Genomic DNA, 18330 nt, shown 5'->3' with positions numbered 1-18330 from the left:
ATAAAACAGTAAGCATGCTTAAAATTAAATGTATTCTTTAGTGCCATGCTAGATAACTTCTACCTTATTGGAAACAATTCTTATAAATGGTGATTTGTCACTGGCAATTTGTTTTAAAGAATCCATTTGTAATGAAAAGACCCTTCTATGTACATGCTACCTTTTTTTAAACCATAAGACTTTTAAAATTGAAATTGGTTTCATGGCCCCAGATTTTTAAGTCTTTATTCCTTCCAATCATGCATACTTATGGAAATCACATGCCTGCTGTTCACTTGTTTATGCTCAATTAAAATTCTGTTTACTCAAGCAAAATATTCTCAGTTTTTGCAGATCTTCTGCAGGATTAAGGACCGGTGGCAAGTTGTTCCTTGAAGGAGGGTTTTATTTTGAAGTCTTTCACTTCTTACTGACTACAAGTAGTATTTTTAAAGTCAGTACAGGTATACTATTACTTTATCTGTACGTGAAAACTCTGGCACTTGCACAGTGATTTTTCTCTGTAGGCCTTTGGATTATTGTGCATTTGGTTCAAATAGATCAGGCTTTCTATCTTTTCTGTGGATCAGCTGAGAAATATAGTTTGTCGGTTCCCAGTTTTTTTAAAAAAAATCACAACTGTAATTGTTAAGAAGCTTTTTAATTTATTTTCTTCCCCTAGTAAAAGCAAAACAAGCAAACAAACAAAAACAACCAAAGTAAACAGGACTTTCAGAAGAACATAAATAAAAACATTTTTGGTGATGCAGTGCAATTATGATCTGGTGGACTGAGCAGCTATGAAATGGAAGCCAAAGTCTGAGACATAAACAAGATGCTGCCACTGACTCATCGTGAGGCTTTGGGCAAATTGTTTTAAGGCGATGGATTTGTCGATTCACAATTTGTGTAACGTGGTGTGATGTTCACGGAACAGCACAAAGCGTAACTGTAAATTGGCCCATGGTTCAACCCAGGGTATGCTGTTTGGCTGCTTGCAAATAAATGAGCCTTAAAAGCTTTGACATCCTGAGTTTTATTGCTTAATATCAGTTTGACTTAAAAATAATAGTTCTATATGCTGTTAGCTACTGTAGTTACGAGGAGCACAGAAGACCCTAATCCTGCAGAGCATGAGGAACAGTTTCCACTGGAATCAGGAGCGTGACGTGCAGGCAGGTAGGGCTACTTCTGTCCATATAAGTGCAGCAAAGAGACCCAAGGTTGCTTCCCCTTGCTTGTTTACTTTATGCACCGAGCAGCCTTCAGACTAGGGTCACTTTTGTCCTGTCTCGTATGGTCCTGTCAGATGGCAGATGGCACATCTTGAGGAAACCTTTTCTTAAGGTAGGGGAAACATAACTGTAAGTTACAAAAATGTCAGGAAGAAAACTTAGTCATGTGCTTTGGAGGTAAATATTTGTGACTTTAATCGATTCCAGTAGGATAAGGGTGTGTTTCTTGCTTGTTTAAAAACCTGTGATAAAACAGTTCACCCTATGTATAGTGTTATTGCAGGACTTACGAATCATCGTAAAGATCAACCACAGTTGTGAGCGTCTGTTTTTGAAGATCATAACTTCTGCTGTAGTAAGAGTTAACAAAAATAGCGTCTGGTTCATTAGAAGACTATTGTTTTTTCTGCCCTAGTTTGGATAACTTTATGCCTTTGTCAGGAGCATAAATCTTCAATATAGTATTATAATTCCTCTGATAAACTGCAGCTGTTGGCAACATAATTTCATTCTTTCTAGGAACAGCACACAGTTACCCAATATTTTTTGCACTGAGTAAAATAATGTAAGCTTTGAAGGCATTTGTTTATCAGAGTGTATTTCTAATCTCTTTGCTCAGGAATTTCTTCAGTATTGTATTTCTATATATACTTTATGTTGCTGTAAAATTATTTACTTCTAAGAGTGTTAGTACTGCACCTCTTTGGAGTATAGATTATTTCTCCACTCCACAGGAAATCACAGCATATTGAGAAAGAGAAAAATGTGAGATACAGCATTTGCCAGTGGAATTCTGCAGCAGCCGTTGCTATCCTGGCAAACGTTAGTGAATTTGGGGCATGGAGTTACAGAATCATCTTGGAAAAGCTCTTTTGTCGCAACAAGCAAGGAATATTTTCTAATGCATGATTTCTTTTTCTTTTTCTTCTTTTTTTTTGTTGCTGTGGTAAATACTCAGCAGTCTGCATTAGGATCCTGTTAGACTTGGGTGAGGCTTTTTATTTTGAACAGATTCTGGTGGGACTGGGTCTTTCCCTGGCCACATGTGGAGTGCATGTTTTTGTATAGCTCTGTAAAGCTTCATGTTGTGTAACACTTTGGATGAAGCATGCAAATGCAAAAGAAAGCAAAACAAGTACTTTCGCTGAGAAAGCCTTCCCCCCTCCCCCCCAGCTTTACCAAAGTCCTTTTCCACAGCTGGGTTGTAGATTTCTAAGAATTCTGATTCAAATGCAGCAGCTTTAGGACATGGGGAAGTTTAACATCTCTTCTTACCTTTTGTTGGCTGCTTCCTGACCTCTTCCTATCCTGCTTCCTCTCACCTCTAATGCAATGAGGAAACAGCCTGGTCTCTTGCCTTTTCCATTTGGATGTCAGATAGGAGAGCAGCTGAGAAATTCCTTTTCTCTCTCTAAAATGGTGGACAGAAGAGGGTGTTTTTTTCTTTCTTCTGTTTCCCTCCCCTCTCTTGTATAGTCCAGTGACAGAAGAGGGAGTTTCCTCCCATGAAGGAAAGGGATGGGCTTAGCATTCTTGGCCGCACTGGACTGACCTGGAGATGAAGGAATGCCCCTGTGCCACATCCCAGTGCCTGGAGGCTGTAGAAAATGTTCTGTAGTTCTCTTGAGAGATTCAGTTCCATCTTTGCAGGAGAATTTCCCAAACACTTTTCCATATTCCCATCTCCCCTGAAAATCAGGTGTTACATTTATGGCTTTGGCTTTGTTCGTGACCGCAGTGAGATCTGTGAAGTCTGGCATTAAAGGTCTTCGCACACACTCAATAAACAGCATACATCGTGATACGGACAAGTAATCAACTTCCCTGGTTCTGCAGAGTGTTCTGCGTATATATTTCACTTTTAATGTGCATATGACTGTAAGATTTTTATTATTTTTTTATAGTTTAAGGAATATTTTCTTTGTTGCTTTTTTGCCGTGTTCATAAGCAGCTGTGTTTATGCTGCTTACGTTTAAGTTTTTCACTTTGAGAAGCCTAAATCATAGGCACCGCTGATAAGAACTGTAGTTTCCTGTCTAGTCTCTTTCATATAAGTTAACAGAAGGATATAATCATACTTGGTATCATCCTCAGTAACACAGGTACGTGAGGCTAATAATGATAAAGATTTAATAAAATGTATAGTGCCCTGAAAACAGGAGAGGAGGAGTGACTTCTGTCAAGAGGTGTGTTTGGGCCAGCTGCACCTGATCAACAGCTACTCATAACCAGTGCCACTAGGAACAAGCAATGGGTAACAGGGAATGGAGACATCCATCTGCTGACCAGACCTGATGACTTCTGAGGCTTGCTGCTTCCCCAGGGACTAGATCTGGGATATCAGAGAAATTACCAAGGCCTGTCTAATCATCAGACTTTGCTATTCTTTCACGTGGGCACTAGTAATACTTCAGCAGATTGAGGATGACTGTGGGGCTCAGTGATCCAGAGTGAAGGGATGGAGCCTAAGCGATGTTCTCCATCCTGCCGTTCAAGGGGAAGAGCCTGTGCAGGAGTCTTGAATGGAAAGAGTTTTGCTCTTGTCCGGGCAACAGGCTGGTCAAGACTGTGTGGGTGAGGACCAGATTCGGAGCTCAGCAGGAGGCATTGTGGTGGCATCTGTTGTTAGACTGTCTGATCAAAAGGAGGCAGAGCCTGGAAGGAGAAAGCTTTGGGGGAACCTGATAGCAGCTTTCCAATGCCTGCAAAGAGACTATCAAGAAAAGACTGAGGCAGGATCTTCTCAGCAACGCATGGTGGGAAGATGAGAGATGATGGGTGTTAGTTGAAATGGGAGGTACTGACTGGCTACGAGGAGAAATTTTTTCACGGTAAGGACAGTCAAGAAGTGGAACAGAGACACAGAGAGGATGAGCAGTCTTCATCCTTGGAGGTTTTCAAGACCCAGCTGGATAGGATGCTGAGCAACGTGGCCTGATTTCAAGCTGACCCTGCTTTGCACATGAGGTTGGACAGGAGACCTGAGGTCTCTTCCAAATTGAGTTTTCCGAATATGCTATGAAGCCTTCTTAAAAGAGCACTTCTATTGCAGGCCCTGGTTCTAAGGGAATTTTAAGCACCCTGGTACTTACTGGAAATGTGACACAGTAGTACAATCCAGGAGATCTTTCGAGTGCAGAAGGGACAATATATTGATGAGTGGCCTAGATGGACTAAGGGAGGTGCTCTGCTGGCTTTGCTACTCACAGATGAGCAACTGTTTAGGGCTGTGATTGTTAATGTCAGTCTTGGCTGCAGTTACCACGCAGCACTGAAGTTTAAGATCCCGAGAGAAGTAAGGAAGGCATGTAGCAGAGCAAAGATCATGGACTTCACCTTGTTTGTGAAACTGGTCGATTGAACACTGTAGGATAAAGTTCTGAGGGACAAAAGCACCCAGGAGACCTGACTGATCATCAAGGAAAACATCTTCAAAGCACGAAAAGAGCCCATTCCTATGTGCACACAAAAAAATACAGGCATGGCAGGAGGTTGGTTTGGCTGTAAGGGGAACTTCCAACTGAGCTTCTGATAAAATGACTACCTCTGTGGATGACAGGAATAGATTTTGTTTAATTTGAGTTAACCAAGGCTTTCCACACAGTCTCCTAGCATTCCAGTTGGAAAAGTATGGTCTGAATGGGTGGACTGCATGGTAAGTGGATAAAAGCTGGACCACTGGGCTCAAAGGGTGGTGGTCAGTAGTTAATTAATCAATTCTCTGTCCATTTTCCTCCTTAACTTGCATTATGGCATGGTAAAATCATGCCAGCGTTTTATATTTCCAAAACCATGCATAGCTGCAGTCCTCTATGATCCTTGAAATCTTTTGTTAATTATTGCCAGCTTCCCACTGTTGGTCTTGTCTCTGAATGTGGCATGGGAACCATTGAAAATGCTTTGTGCAGACAATAATCATTGTTTTCTGGAACAGAAGGGAAATGCCCTACTAAGGGCCTGATTCTACAGCTTGATAAAGCCAGTTATAAACTTTTTTTTTTTTAAAAAAAAGATGTAGCTGTTATTTTTGCATTATGTTATCACTATAGGTATTCTGTTGATACTAATTAATGCTTCTTGATGTCTATAGGCACACACTAATATTTGCTTCAGAGTAACTGAGAGAAGTTCCTACTTAAGCATTATTAGACTACTTTTCACAAAATTTTTCTTCATGGATATTTTCCTTCAGAGCTGTCCAGCTTGTATTTTTACACCTCCAGAATTGCCTTGGAGCTTTCTCTGGAAATGCTTGTATAATCTTGGTATTCCCATTGTGGGGGGAAATCTATTGTCTTTTATAAAATAAGACTGTTAAGTCTGTTTTTAAGAAGAAACTGAAAAACAAACACACCCACCTTAGCCTGCATGTGTTGCGGTGGCTGCATAGCTGTCCAGAGTCAGTAAAAATGTTAACTAGTGCCTCACAGTGAAAGCCTGGCTTCTCTAAGGTCATGGGCCAGGCCCTGGTGACTAGACTAGGACCACCGGTAACTTGACGATCAAGGACACTGGTGATCTTACCACTGATGACTGAAATGTTCTCTCCGCTGAAGGAATGGATACACTGCTCTCCTCCCTACGCTGACACTATGTCTCGTCCTTCAAAGCAACGTCACTTCTGCAGCTGAAAAGCTATTACTAGTTCAGACCCTATGTGCTATGGCATTTTGCCTGTTGACTGAGAAGATCAGCAGTGATGTGACTTCCTTCTCACTTGGAAATGTCACTTGTATGACAAAGGTCAGAAAGCTTCTCTAAGATACAGTTAATTATTTATGGTGGTTGTATCTGAAAGTCCTCCCTGCTTTGCCATACTCAACTAAGCTTTCTTTGCAGATTTGTTCACTTGGTTTTGGTCATATATGTTTATGTGAATAAGAATTAGAGCAACCAAGCAGCATTCATTGTAACTTCAGAGGGATGCAGCTGCACTTTATCTTGTTAGATTTAAGATTCTGTATACAAGACTTGTAAAGCCAATTTTTATCTATTTGGCAATTGTCTGTGTAAACAGAAAACCAGTCTTGTTGCTTTTTTTAGCCATTGAACCATTGTTCCATTATACATTCAGATTTTCTTTTTAAAGTTTTCTCCCTGCTCTCTTTGTCTGTAAATAGGTTTGTGTTCCCTCACATGTCGACAAGAAGTTGTACATGTGTTTGATAAACATCTCTGTTTCGCAGTGCTATGAACTGAAGTGAAGCTTCAGTGTTTCTTCCAATCTACATTTAGAGAAGGAGTTGATTTGATTTATATTACACAGTTTGTGTGTGCGGGAAATAAGCATTAATGCATCAGGTCAAGGGGAATAATTTGCCATTAGTACACCACTCCTTCTGGCAGCCTTCTTAATCTTAGTGTTTCACCACCTTGCCTGGGATTTGCAAAAGTGCTCAAAGTTAACCCAGCCCCCCACCCTTCAAGGTCAAGGGTAAGCTCCCTTTGGCTTTAAAGAAGGCAATTTTAGTCCTGTGCTGATGCTTTTGAAAGTCTTACCTTTCATTTGTAGTTAATGATGTGCTGAGCTTTTTAATGAACAGCCTGTTTCAGTTTTTGGATCTCTGTAGTACGTGTGCTGTGACTGAGTGGAAGGGCTTTGCGTAACTTCAAACAGGTAAAGGGTTAATGGAGTCCTTGCCAGCCCTGGGGCTTCCGAAATGGGCAGCCAGTGCTGCCTTTAAGCAGGGCTATGCGAATCCTCAGCCAATTAACTGCTGAGAAAGGAAAGCTGGAACAAAAGGTAAATCAGTACTTTCTAGTAGGTCTGTGTAAAGAAAGTATTTATTCCAGTGTGATTCTGTTTACTGGAGTTGATGGCGGTATTCTTTCAGCTCTTCAAAGAGATATTTTCTTCATTCTTACTCCACTCTTGCTTAATTAATAAGTCATGTATTTCTCTGTGATCCAGTTATGCCACGTCCCGTGAGAGATTAGTTTCTTCTTCCTGGCCTTGAACGGTGATTCCTGCAGTCAGGGTTGCAGAATGCTCTCCTAATCCCCTTGTTTCATGTGCTCACCGGGGACCTAACACGTTCACCTGCAAAGCGCTTGTTCTGAAGGCAACCTGAGGTTACAGCTAGAAATGCTGGCGGGCTGTTCACAGTAGAAACCAACGCAGGATTACGGGGGCATTGCACTTGGCAGGCACCCGGATCCCAGAATGGGAAGCCTTCAGTCCTTCTCGCTGGGCTGCTGGCTGTGCCCGCAGCCAGGTCCCCTGGGTGCTGCAGCTTTTACCGAGTACCTGCAGCACGCAGGGCACGTCCCAGGCCTCCCACCTCTTGATGGCTGCTTGCCTTGGGGCACGTGGTGTGGCAAGGTGAGGTGTTTGGTGTGGCAAGGTGAGGTGTTTCTCCAGCCGCATTGCCTGCTGGGCTGCCTCCACTGGGATTCTCTGCGCTACCTGCGGGGCCGAGCAGCCTCCGTCAGCCGCTGGTGGCAGGACAAGGAGCATATACCTCCATTTTGTCTGGTGGTGCTGTGGAGAGGGCCCCTCTGAAGGAGGGGGCCTCCAGTCCCTCGTGTTGTGGCTCCGTGCTGGAACAGCTGAATACTTGCATGGCCCTGCTGTGGGGAGGCTGCCGTGTCGCTAGCCTCAAAGACACTTCCCTTGAGAGCACACCTCTGCTGCATGTGACCACTGGGCCCTTCAACTTCAGTAAATTTGTGGCACTTCGAGAGAGAGACTTGAATTTGTATCACACTAAAGCACTTCCCAGCAGTTGAAAGAAACATATCTAAGCCCCAGGAAGAGAGAGGATAGGGCTCAAGTTCCTCTCCTCCTTGCTTCGTATGGGCTAATTTAGGCAGCTTCTCAGCTGGCGCACTGGCCTGTATGAATGCCATTCTTAATGCACCTAACTTTCCCCAGAAATTGTACACAGATTTTAGTGAAATAATTCAGACCTGTCCTGGGAGAAAGGGATTGGTGATAGTGCCGTGCTTCTGCCTTGCATCTGACACCACAAGAATTGACGCTGTAACTGTGAGTCCTATTTTCATTTATCACTACTTGTTTATATTCTACATTTACCCTAGTTCTCTTATATGGCAATATTATTGTACAGTTAATTTGTTAAGTAAGTACGAGGTCTTTCTTTCCCCACACAAACTGTAGAGGCATACACGTCACTTGTCTTTTTGAAGTTGTTACACGTTAAGGTTTTTTTCAGCTCCCGGTGTGATCAGTAGGTGGAATATAGGTAAGAAAAACGCACTAATACCTGCTTGGCACGAATGTCTACCCTTTTATTAAAAAGCTGTTTCCATACTTCGGTTTAGGTAAAATTAAGTTGGCCAGCTACTGGTGTGGCACTGCATTGGTCTGGTGCTTTGCACAACACAAAGACTTGAAAGGTCATTTTACATGACATCCATATCCCAATTAGTGGAAATGTGTATTGCTAAAGTTGGTTTAATTGTAATAGGTAATTAGAGGCTTGAGCTAATATATTTGCTTGTTAGACTCATCTTGTGGACATTTGTTTATGTGCTTGAATGCATGTAGGCATGCTTGCTTTCCTTGACTGGATTACTTGTGTCTAATCTTACGTTAAGTGTCTGCAGGATCGGGCCACGATATGTAAAGAGTCTGTAGGATTGAAAACAACTGTGATTGAAGGATGCACAGAGTACAGGGGGATATTACGAGGTACTGTGTGTCTTGTTTGGATTTATTTATTTTTTTTATTTGTGACTTGTGATAGTGCAAAAAAAATAAACGTAAAATTATTTAGAGAAAAAGTGAATCTCAGTAGTGTGGTACCTTCCCTAATATCAGGAAGAACTGGCATGTAAACCTGGTGTTCACTTGCATTTCATGCACTAGCCTGCTGCACAACAAGGTGTTTTCATGGCTAATGCTGATCAGAGGCATTCCTAGTGTGATTACATGTCGACTGCAGCGTTCATTGTGCCTCTGGTATGTGCACCCTCTTATAAAATTCTTTGCATACCAGGCTCTGGTTTAGAAGATTTCTTCTTGTTTGTTTTGTGAAGCCAGATAAGAAAGGAACTGTGATTTACAGCCTTGAACTTACGATTGAACAGCTTTCACTTCCACTGCTCAACAGCCCATGCACTTGGTAACATTCCTTCTGTATCACGGAGTATTTCTGTTGACAGGGATTACTTTCTGCTTAAGAAAGCAGTGTGCTGGGTTTTTCTCCTCTCGTTCTACCTGCCCAAATATACTACTACTTCCTGTTAAAAACCTTTTTGATAAGTGCTGAAAACACTTTGGGATTTTTTTTTTTTTGAATCAATCTCAGTAATGCAAGCAATGGTAATATCTTGAGATTCTCTGCACGTCTTCTGTAATCACCTGTAAATGTTAGGGAAGTCAGAATTAGCCTTTTGCTTTTGCGCGTAGACCTTCCACGTGGGTGTTCAACATTAGATTGTGTGTACATGTCAGCGTCCTTCCCTTTTGATTGTGTCCTCCAAGATGAATTTCACCATTGTATACTTCTTGAGCTTTGTTTTTCAATTTAAGCATTTTGAATGCTATCAAATATCAGGTATTTTTGTCCATAAAGCTTCAGAGGCCTAAACTAAGGAAATGTATGGGATGTCCGTATCTTAATACTGCTTTGGGGCCAACAGATTCTTCCTGGTATGGACTGAGGAAAAATTGTGAATTATTTGTTCAGGATACAGCATTACTAGTGCTTCTTGTACTAAATAATTTGCTGTCAGGTAAAATTGCAAACCCTCTGGTTTATGTATAAACAGACGCTGTTTTTTGTACTTACTGTCCTTACTTTGCGGGTTCATTCTGGGAAACTGTCAGCAACATTGTCTGAGGCGTACATATCCAGACAAGTTTGGAGCTCTTAAGGCTTCATCACTGGCTTGCGTTACTGTTTGTGGGATGATCGTGAACTGTTTCCACAAGTGGCTCAGGAGTGCTGGAGAACACTGTTGCACTAACCAGAAGTCCTGGAACTGGGGCCAAATAACTGTTAATCCTGGAGCATCTGAGTGGGAACACAGTTGCAAAACATCCGTATTACTGGTTGAGGAGAGGGAGGTGGTAAGAGACTGTACTGCCAGGTGTTAATTAGCTTTCTGATGTAGCACCAGCTGATGTTTGTGAGCTTATAGGCTTTGCACTGATAAACAATTTTTTTTCTCCTGTTGTATGCCTTAGGAGTGGCTTTTTACTTTTTCTAGTGCTCAGTTCCTATTGACTGTACAAGTCGTTGCTGTAGCCCATTTTCCTCCCTTAGGGCTACCACCATTTAGTTATTCAGACTGATAATTTAATCTTGTGCATCAAGAAAAGCCTTTACAATACCATACCATTAATGAAGAGTTACTCTCTGAAAAGATTAAGTCCTTTGGTTTATTTAGTAAGCTAATACATGAGCAGGGTATAATATCTCCTGGAACACCAGTTGTGTTCCTGTACCACTTCCATGCGTGCCTGATTCTAAATGACTCCCCTTCTTGACAGTCCTTGCCTAGTTCTAGTCATTTGTGCCTTTTCCTCATTCTGGGTAGCTTTTTCCTTCTCATTGCACTATTTCCACATGCACAGCCCTTTCACAGACAAGTTAGCATGATAACATGTAGCTGATTTAATTCTGAGACAAAAAACACATTGGTCGTACATACCAGTGAAGAGTTCAATAGCATTTCTATGAACAAACTGAACATCGCTGTTGCATCTTCTTTAAAGATCAAAAAGCGAAGTCGTTACTAGGACCTTTCCTTAGAATTGAAAGTTCTGCCTTTGTCAGGATGTTTGGAGTAGGTCCGTTATTATTTCTTGTCCTTTCTTATCAGCTCCCATGTCCACTGGTATCATGAGGTTACAGACAAAATTCCCTTGGCACACAGAATGTAGAGAGACAGTATCAAGAATTGACTGGTTTGCTTCACCATAAGGAACTGCTATCAATGTGCTTATTTCCTTCGTTGCACCAAAGTAGGCTATCACATTTGAGGTTTTGGATATCATTTCTTCCTTGGTTAAAAATTGTCCATGCCAAAATAACCATAAACTATCCTTCTACTACGAAAGCTGTTCGTCCTTCTTTTGCAGTAGTAACATTCATGCTTGCCCTTGCCATCATGGTCTTTTTATCTTTTCCAGACTGTAGTGTAGCTGCTATAAATTCTAAAGCACAGTTGTGAATCCTGCTTCGTCCTTAAATCGCTGCAGCTGTGTAGCAGACCCTCACCAATGATGAGATACTATGTTTTATACATTTCGTTACCTTGGTTTTGAAAAAGGGGCTTTCTCAAGACTTAATCATAGTCCTATCCTATCCTTGCAGAGCACACATTATGAACTTGTCAGTGTTTGTGACAGGCAGATCTTTGCCTCACCTTGGAGCTGTAGAGGCATATCGGCTTTGAATTTTTTTCCCATCTGTGGGATCCATTATGTTATTAGGAATATTCCTTTTCTTATAGAAGCCTTGTAGTTGCTCAGAAAGCTTCCTTACCCATGAAGTCTTAGCTGAAAAAGGAGGGATGGCTGAGGTTTTACTGTGTTGCTCAGTATATCCACTGAGTCAAGGAACTCACCATTAACCTTTTCTAGGCTCTCTCAAGCTGGAAACCCACTTCACCATAAGAAGGAAGCTTCACTTGGGGAATCCAGACAGTGGGGTAGGAGTCCTTTTGCTGTCTTGTCTCCAGACAGAGAGGTGCCAGGTGGCATCTGCTAGTTCCTTACGTGTCTTCGGAAAGGGATGCCAGGGATGCCTTGTGTGGGCACTCCGTTCATACATTTTTGAATCTCTTGACGCGCAAGTCTCTCTCTTTCTTCCTTTTTGTCATACGCAGTCATTTTCATGGCTTCTCCCGCATCTAGCCCTCTGCTGCTTGTCCCAGGTGGGAAAGCCGGTCAGAACTGTGTTCAGGAACAGATGTCCAGAAGCCCCATAAGCTGAGGGACGAGCGTTTCATTCCGGGGTTTTCGGTGACTGCCTTTTTAGGCATAGGTTTTTAGTACTCGGTTTGATCTTTTGATTTGACTGGGAGTAGCTAGTCAAAGTTGTATCTTTTAACACCACGGTCATAATTATTTTTATGCAAAGTGATAATGCAACACGTACCTGAAGAAAGTGCATATGCCATGTCTGGAACACAGAAATGGATTACCTCAGAGGAGGTGGAGGCAGAACGCAATCACTCAAAACAGGCTATGATTTAGGATCAAGATACGGGAAATGTGCTATCAGATAATCTTCCCCCCTCATTCCAGATTTATAAAATAAGGATTGGCGTCGGCACACAAAGGTGGTTGGTGCTTTAGGAATGCCAAAGAGGAGGTAGTTATTTGACAGAACTACTACCAACTCCACGCTTGTTTTTGCCCAAAGGTTATGAGAAAGTGTTGAGAGCTGTTCTCAGCTTTTAGAGGGTCACCTTTCTTGGTAGTTTGAATTCAGAATATACATACATAAAAGTAGTTTATTTCCTATGAGAAATTAACGTGGTTAAGTAGATGAAAACAGTTTGTTGAAGAGAATCGGTGCTACTGGCAGACCATGGTTCTCTTACCTTGCAAAACACCCAGGCTGACTGGTAAATGTTCGGTGTTGGGAAGAAAAAGAAAAACAGCCAAATCTGATGCTGTTCTTGACGTCGTCTTATGGGGAAAATCTGCATGATTGAATTATATTCGGTACAGAAGAAAGCTAAATTGCTTGTCTTAAGAATTGTTTTAAATCATTTTCTCCTTTTCCTCCATACAAATTGGGAGTGTTACACTGTAGGCAGCACCCAGCTGAGCAGTGTTCTCAGAAAAGCTTCTTGCACTTTGAACAAGGAGTACTTAGCAGCTGGAGCTTTGCCCCCGTACAGAAAGTGTGTGTGTTATATTTACATTGTAAAATACACCAGCACTTAATTCCAGGTTAGTTTTCTTCATGACAAAAGCCAGAGGAAAAGCAGAAATTTGCTTTGCAGAAATTTTGTCTACAGCTGTTTTTTAGAGTTTCAGTTAATCTTCAAAGCCTTGTAATTGGTTTAGTTTAATTATGAAGTCTTGAAATCGAGTTATAAAAGATCACTGCTGTCTGGAGGTGAAGCCGGTTGTAACACTTTTTGCTACAAGTTGAAGACTCAAGTTTTGTCTTTTTTTTTTGATTCTGAACACAAATCAACTCTTTGAATATCATGAAAAGTTAAGGTAAAGGTGCTCTTGATGTATGCAGTCCAGTCCATTCTGTGTTTTCTCATCACATTTCTTAGTATTTGTTTACTGGTGGACCATCAGAAACAAGAACTACAGGTAGAATATATTTTTTATCAAAGATTTCGTAAACCAGAAAACTTCTGGGAACTAGGCAAGGCTGTGTTTTTATAGCTTACTTGTTCTTTACATGATGTGGGTTTGTTTGTTTATTTGCTTTTTCTGTGGTTGAACAGTTGGACTGTAATGTGATCTATAAAGAAAAATACACAATAGGACCTTTAAACAGTGAGAAGAAAATAATTTAATTTATTAATAATTTATTAATAATTTATTTAAATTGATGTAAAAAAACTCACCTATGAAGTAGAAGTCATCGTATCACCTGCTGACTTTTATGATTACACATTTTAAGGTGAAGGTGCTAGATTTCAGGTCTACTCTGTGACCTGCCCTATGAAATATGCAGGGAGAAGCTGAACCTATAAACCGAGTCAGTGTTAGGTCACATCTCATATTCCTCCTAGGCACCAGGACTAGTGAGAGAGCTCTTTTCAATAGGGACAGAACTCTCAGGCTTCTTGAAGCCTAACAGGGGCATCCTTTTTTATAAAAAAGTACATAAATTAAACAAGCAAACAAACAAAACCTTGAAAGCCTTGGTTTTTGCATGGGCATTGTACTCTTAGGCACTAAAGCTTTTGCAGTAGTATGTGTTTAAAACTCATAAAAGAAGATGCAGCCGATGGGTGTAATACTGAAGACCTTTGGGCCCGGGGGCGCAGAGGCATGATGTTTCAGCAGATGCATTTTCCAAAGATTCAAAGTGTTTTTGCAAGGCGCCTTTCACTGCTGGAGGGGATTTTAACACCGGGATGAAGCCGAGGTGTGCCAGGCGTTCATAACTCACCGCGGGAGACATCTGTGTTAACTACATCAGTTTTTGTAGCATTTCAGCAGATTGTGATCAGCACCTTGTATTGCATTTGGAAGAGAATGGTCTGAAGTATATGTAGTTGTTCAGCTGAGCTCATGGTTTCAGTAGCTGCAAAAACCTCATTTTTCCTTTATTTAACCTGTTTTGATTTGACTACACGATGTTATCCAGGTGTTTTTGTCTTGTGCTGCTCCCCTGGAACTGAGATAAGGCTTGCTGCTGGTAACGTCTGGCACATTAATTGTCATGATCTGCCTCGACTTGACTGCTTTAAAAAATGGCACCACACAATTGGCTTTTCAGGAATAGTTGCTCTTTTATATGGTTCAGTTTCCTCTATCAGCAGGTACCATTGCTGCTTTACTCTGTTGGTTTTTTTTTCAGAATCTCTCAACCAAGTGATTTGCGGCCCTTGAACTTCCTAAGCTATTCTGTAATTTACTCTGCGTGCATTTTAATCTTTCTGCAGGACATGCTGACTGCCCATAAAATGTTTGGAAAAAGAATTTCCCCTTTTAACTCAATAACAAAACCGATGTAAAAAAGCTAATGTGGCTGTCTGCTGCGCTCCCAAGGGTGGCTGCGATGGGCCACAGTTACACATGCCATCTTATTGTTCTCATTCTTAAAACAATGTCACCAGAGAAAATGGGGCTTAGCTGATTGTTTACATGGAGTTGTGCCTGCCGAAGAGAGATTCAAATGGGGGAATTTGGTCTCGATTTGGACCATGACTAAATTCGTCTGGGTGCCAAACCAAGATCCCGAAACGCCAGGTCTCCGGAGGCCCTGTGTGAGATCCTGGCCTCTCCTCCTGGGGCACCCCAGGGAGTCACTGCAGCCTGGCCACTGTATGGCGTGTAGGTAACGCTTGGCTTTCATTTCTTAGCCTCGAGGGTCAATATTCTCAAGTCCTTCCCCCTTCATCATGAAGAATATATATTTTTTTCTTCATGACGACTAAGAACAGCAGGTCTGGCAACACGACTCTGAGCCGGGCATTCAGACAAAGCAGCAAATAGTGCTACCCCTGTGGCAAGAAGAGTTGTCGGTGCTGGATCGGCAGCAAGGGTGAGGGTAGGATGGGGATGCCACAGTCGGAGACCTGCCCGTCACGTCCCGCTGCTGCTCAGATGGCCTTTTCGATTCACGCCTTGCTGGACAGGCGGCTCGCCATTCCCTTCTGGTAGGGAGCAAGGTTTTTATTCTTTAAAGGACACTTTCGTAGCTCTCATGCATTCATAATTCTCAGCTTACTCACCCAGGCTTAACTGTTCCTTTTTGTGGCCTGTTTTGTAGGTCACGGACCGTTTCCTAACATGCTGTTGTCAACTCTCCTCTAAACCCCCTGTGTGGTCTGATCGATGTTTTGTTTTACTTTCTGGCCTGATGGGTGCACTTCCCCAAACGCCATGCGTCTCGCGCTTCCAGAGATCAATCGTGTCTCGGATTGAGGGCAATAGGCTCCCTTCCCCCTGCGCAATAGCCGTATTTACTTCCTATCATTATAGTCACTGATGGGCGTATGGCCTCTTGAAAGACTTCCTCCTGGAGCATCAATAAACTACCCTAAGAGCCTTTTGCTTACATTTCAGTAGATGGCTTCCTCACACCGCTCCCAGATGTGCCATCCCTCCACATAGCGTTGGGCTGGTTAGTTTCTGAGCTTCTGAGGAACGTGAAAGGATCCCCGTATTACTGGGTTAGGAGTAAAACTTCTGCCATTTAAAATTCCTTCCCTACCTTCCTAGGGTTAATGGTCGCATTTAAGTTGTGGAGCATGAGAGAGCTTATTTTGGTATTTAGGACAAAAAAAGCAAAAAAATTCCTCTGTCTGTTGGTGCCCCCTTGGTTTCGGTTTGATCTCGTGTTAGTGCAGAGCAGAGCCCCGCAGAGCGCTCGCCGGGCAGAAGGTTGTTTTCTTAAAACATTTGCTGCATTTTCACTGTATATTCTCTTTTAAATGGATTTTAAAGATCATTCCAAGCAGCATGCCAGGGCTTTGAAACAACTCTCCTGGCCTATTCTACCAATTCCTCCCGTGTATTTCTAACCTATATTTGCTGTCAAACTTGTGGCTCGGGCTTTCTGTGTTACACTGATTTCGGCTTCAGGCAGGCACCCGAACCTTGCTGTCTCGGCTCATTTCCATTCCCGTCTCAAGCACTGTGCGACCCGTTTGTGGTTCTGCCCTTACTGAACTAGCACGGAGGGCTGCTGCTGTGTCCCTGTGGGTGTATGCACGTACTTACTGGCAGTAGCGGGGTGGTTGCTCTTTCCTCAGCACGTTAAAACCCTGCCTTTTTCCTGAGCAGGCATGCTGATAGTGCCCAAATCTCTGAAGATTCCCCACTTTTCCTTGAGGTTTATCAGCCCTCACGTTTCAGGTCGGTGCTCAGATTGAGCCCAAACACACGTTGTTCAGCTGCTGCTAGCCTTGTCACAACCCTCCTCTCTTGCAATAATTTTGCCTTTATACCAAGCTGTTAATTTCATCCATGTGCTTGTTTGCTTTTGTGCTGCGATCTTCTGAATCGTGCCCGATCCAGGCAAGCAGGATGGTTTGGGAGTTTTATTCCCGGTTCTACGAGCCGTTTAAAGCCTGGCCTCGGGGAAGTTGGCCTGCTTTGCCCTCTGCTTGGGGCAGGCGGTGGTGGTGGCCGCGCACCTCCTGCAGCCCCCGGCTGGGGCATGTGGGACCTGCGGCATCGCGCCCTCGTGAGCATCGTGGGGCACCGCTGGATCGCCTGCCGCGCTCCTGCCCTGTCCCCCTGCCGGGCCAGATGGACTTGAAATTTATAGTTCTGAGAAACTGGAGTCCTTTGTTCCTTCTGTATGGCTGCTTTTTTTGGTGGTGTTGTGCTTTGTATTTTTTTTTTTTTTTTAAACTTCAAGATGGGGGTACCTAATTTAATAAAGGATTCGATCAGCTGGAATGAGCACTTCTGAAAGCAGCACACGGCGGAGGCTTCCAGGAGGAGGCCAGATGCATGAGCCGGCTTTGGGAGGGAGGAAGAGTGAGGCAACTGTAAAATAAAAGACGTCTAATGTAGTTAACGTACAAATACTGTGCTCAAAATGAATAGTCTGCTCTCTTTCTTCATCGTGCTATAGCACGGTGGTGTTTCAGACCTCACCAGCCCTTTACTTTGAAGAGGTTTAATGCTTTTTGACAGGTGACTGGTTGGGTGGCGTCTGCTTTTCTCAGATTAAAAAATAAAAAAAATCCACCTGCCTTCCCTTTCACTCGGGGCCTGCAAAGGGTTAAGGACTGCTGAATGCAGACATATATGGTGCTGTATAGATATAATGTACTTTGTAATAGAAAACAGAACTGTCCAGGTCAAATATCAATAACATTCTATAAGCCTTTCTAGGAAAATATAATTAAAACCATTCAAAGCTGTTTCCCATAACTGAATTTACTGTGTCTTACTGACTTCGGTCCCACATCTACAGTGTGATATTATTATTGACTTTTAGAGTTCTGCCTATTTTAGAAATAAAGAAAAACACAAACTCAGGTGGTGGTATTCAAAATCCATTAGAAATCTTGCCCTCCCTTTCTCCTTAAAGTAAGGATCACGTTGTATTGTTCGAACAGCAAAGTGGTGGGGTTAGTTAGCCCTTGGTTTCATTTAAGCTGTCACAGTCCCACTGAACGGAGCTAAATCAGTGGACCATCAGCCGAGAACCTCTCCCACATCCTACATTTAAGCAGGTTACTAATTTGCACCCAAGACTGCTGACTACAGCACTGCCCCTGGTTTTATTATCAAGCTTCGTTCACTTGTTTTCATACTGAATATCATGAATAGGATCTAGAGTAGGAAGTTCACTAAATTGGTTAAATATTTCAGAGAGAATGACCTTGCTTTTCTAATTCCGTCCCTCCCTCTCCTCAAAGCAAATACTTTGCCATATCATCTGCATTTAAATCATGAGTATAATCTTCCAAGCATATAATTTTCACAATAAATACATTTTGTATATTCAGTAAATTCTTAAAAGCTATTTGCTAGCAC

At 42.4% G+C, this 18330-nt stretch overlaps 1 protein-coding gene and 1 long non-coding RNA gene across 5 annotated transcripts in view; one reads left to right on the top strand and one right to left on the bottom strand.

Annotated features, from left to right (window-relative positions):
• CRADD (CARD and death domain containing adaptor protein) overlaps positions 1-18330 on the top strand; it is a 75925-nt gene that overhangs the window by 5732 nt on the left and 51863 nt on the right. The window lies entirely within an intron of this gene.
• LOC310893119 lies at positions 622-8898 on the bottom strand. Its single transcript, XR_014578720.1, has 2 exons — positions 2490-8898; positions 622-1320 (listed from the first exon to the last, which is right to left on the bottom strand). It is a non-coding gene; the product is annotated as an uncharacterized lncRNA (long non-coding RNA).

The sequence above is a fragment of the Anser anser genome, assembly GCF_964211835.1.
Source record: "Anser anser genome assembly, chromosome: 1".
Classification (NCBI taxonomy): domain Eukaryota; kingdom Metazoa; phylum Chordata; class Aves; order Anseriformes; family Anatidae; genus Anser; species Anser anser.
Note: the sequence above shows the minus strand (reverse complement) of the source record. Positions and strands in the feature narration are given on the sequence as shown.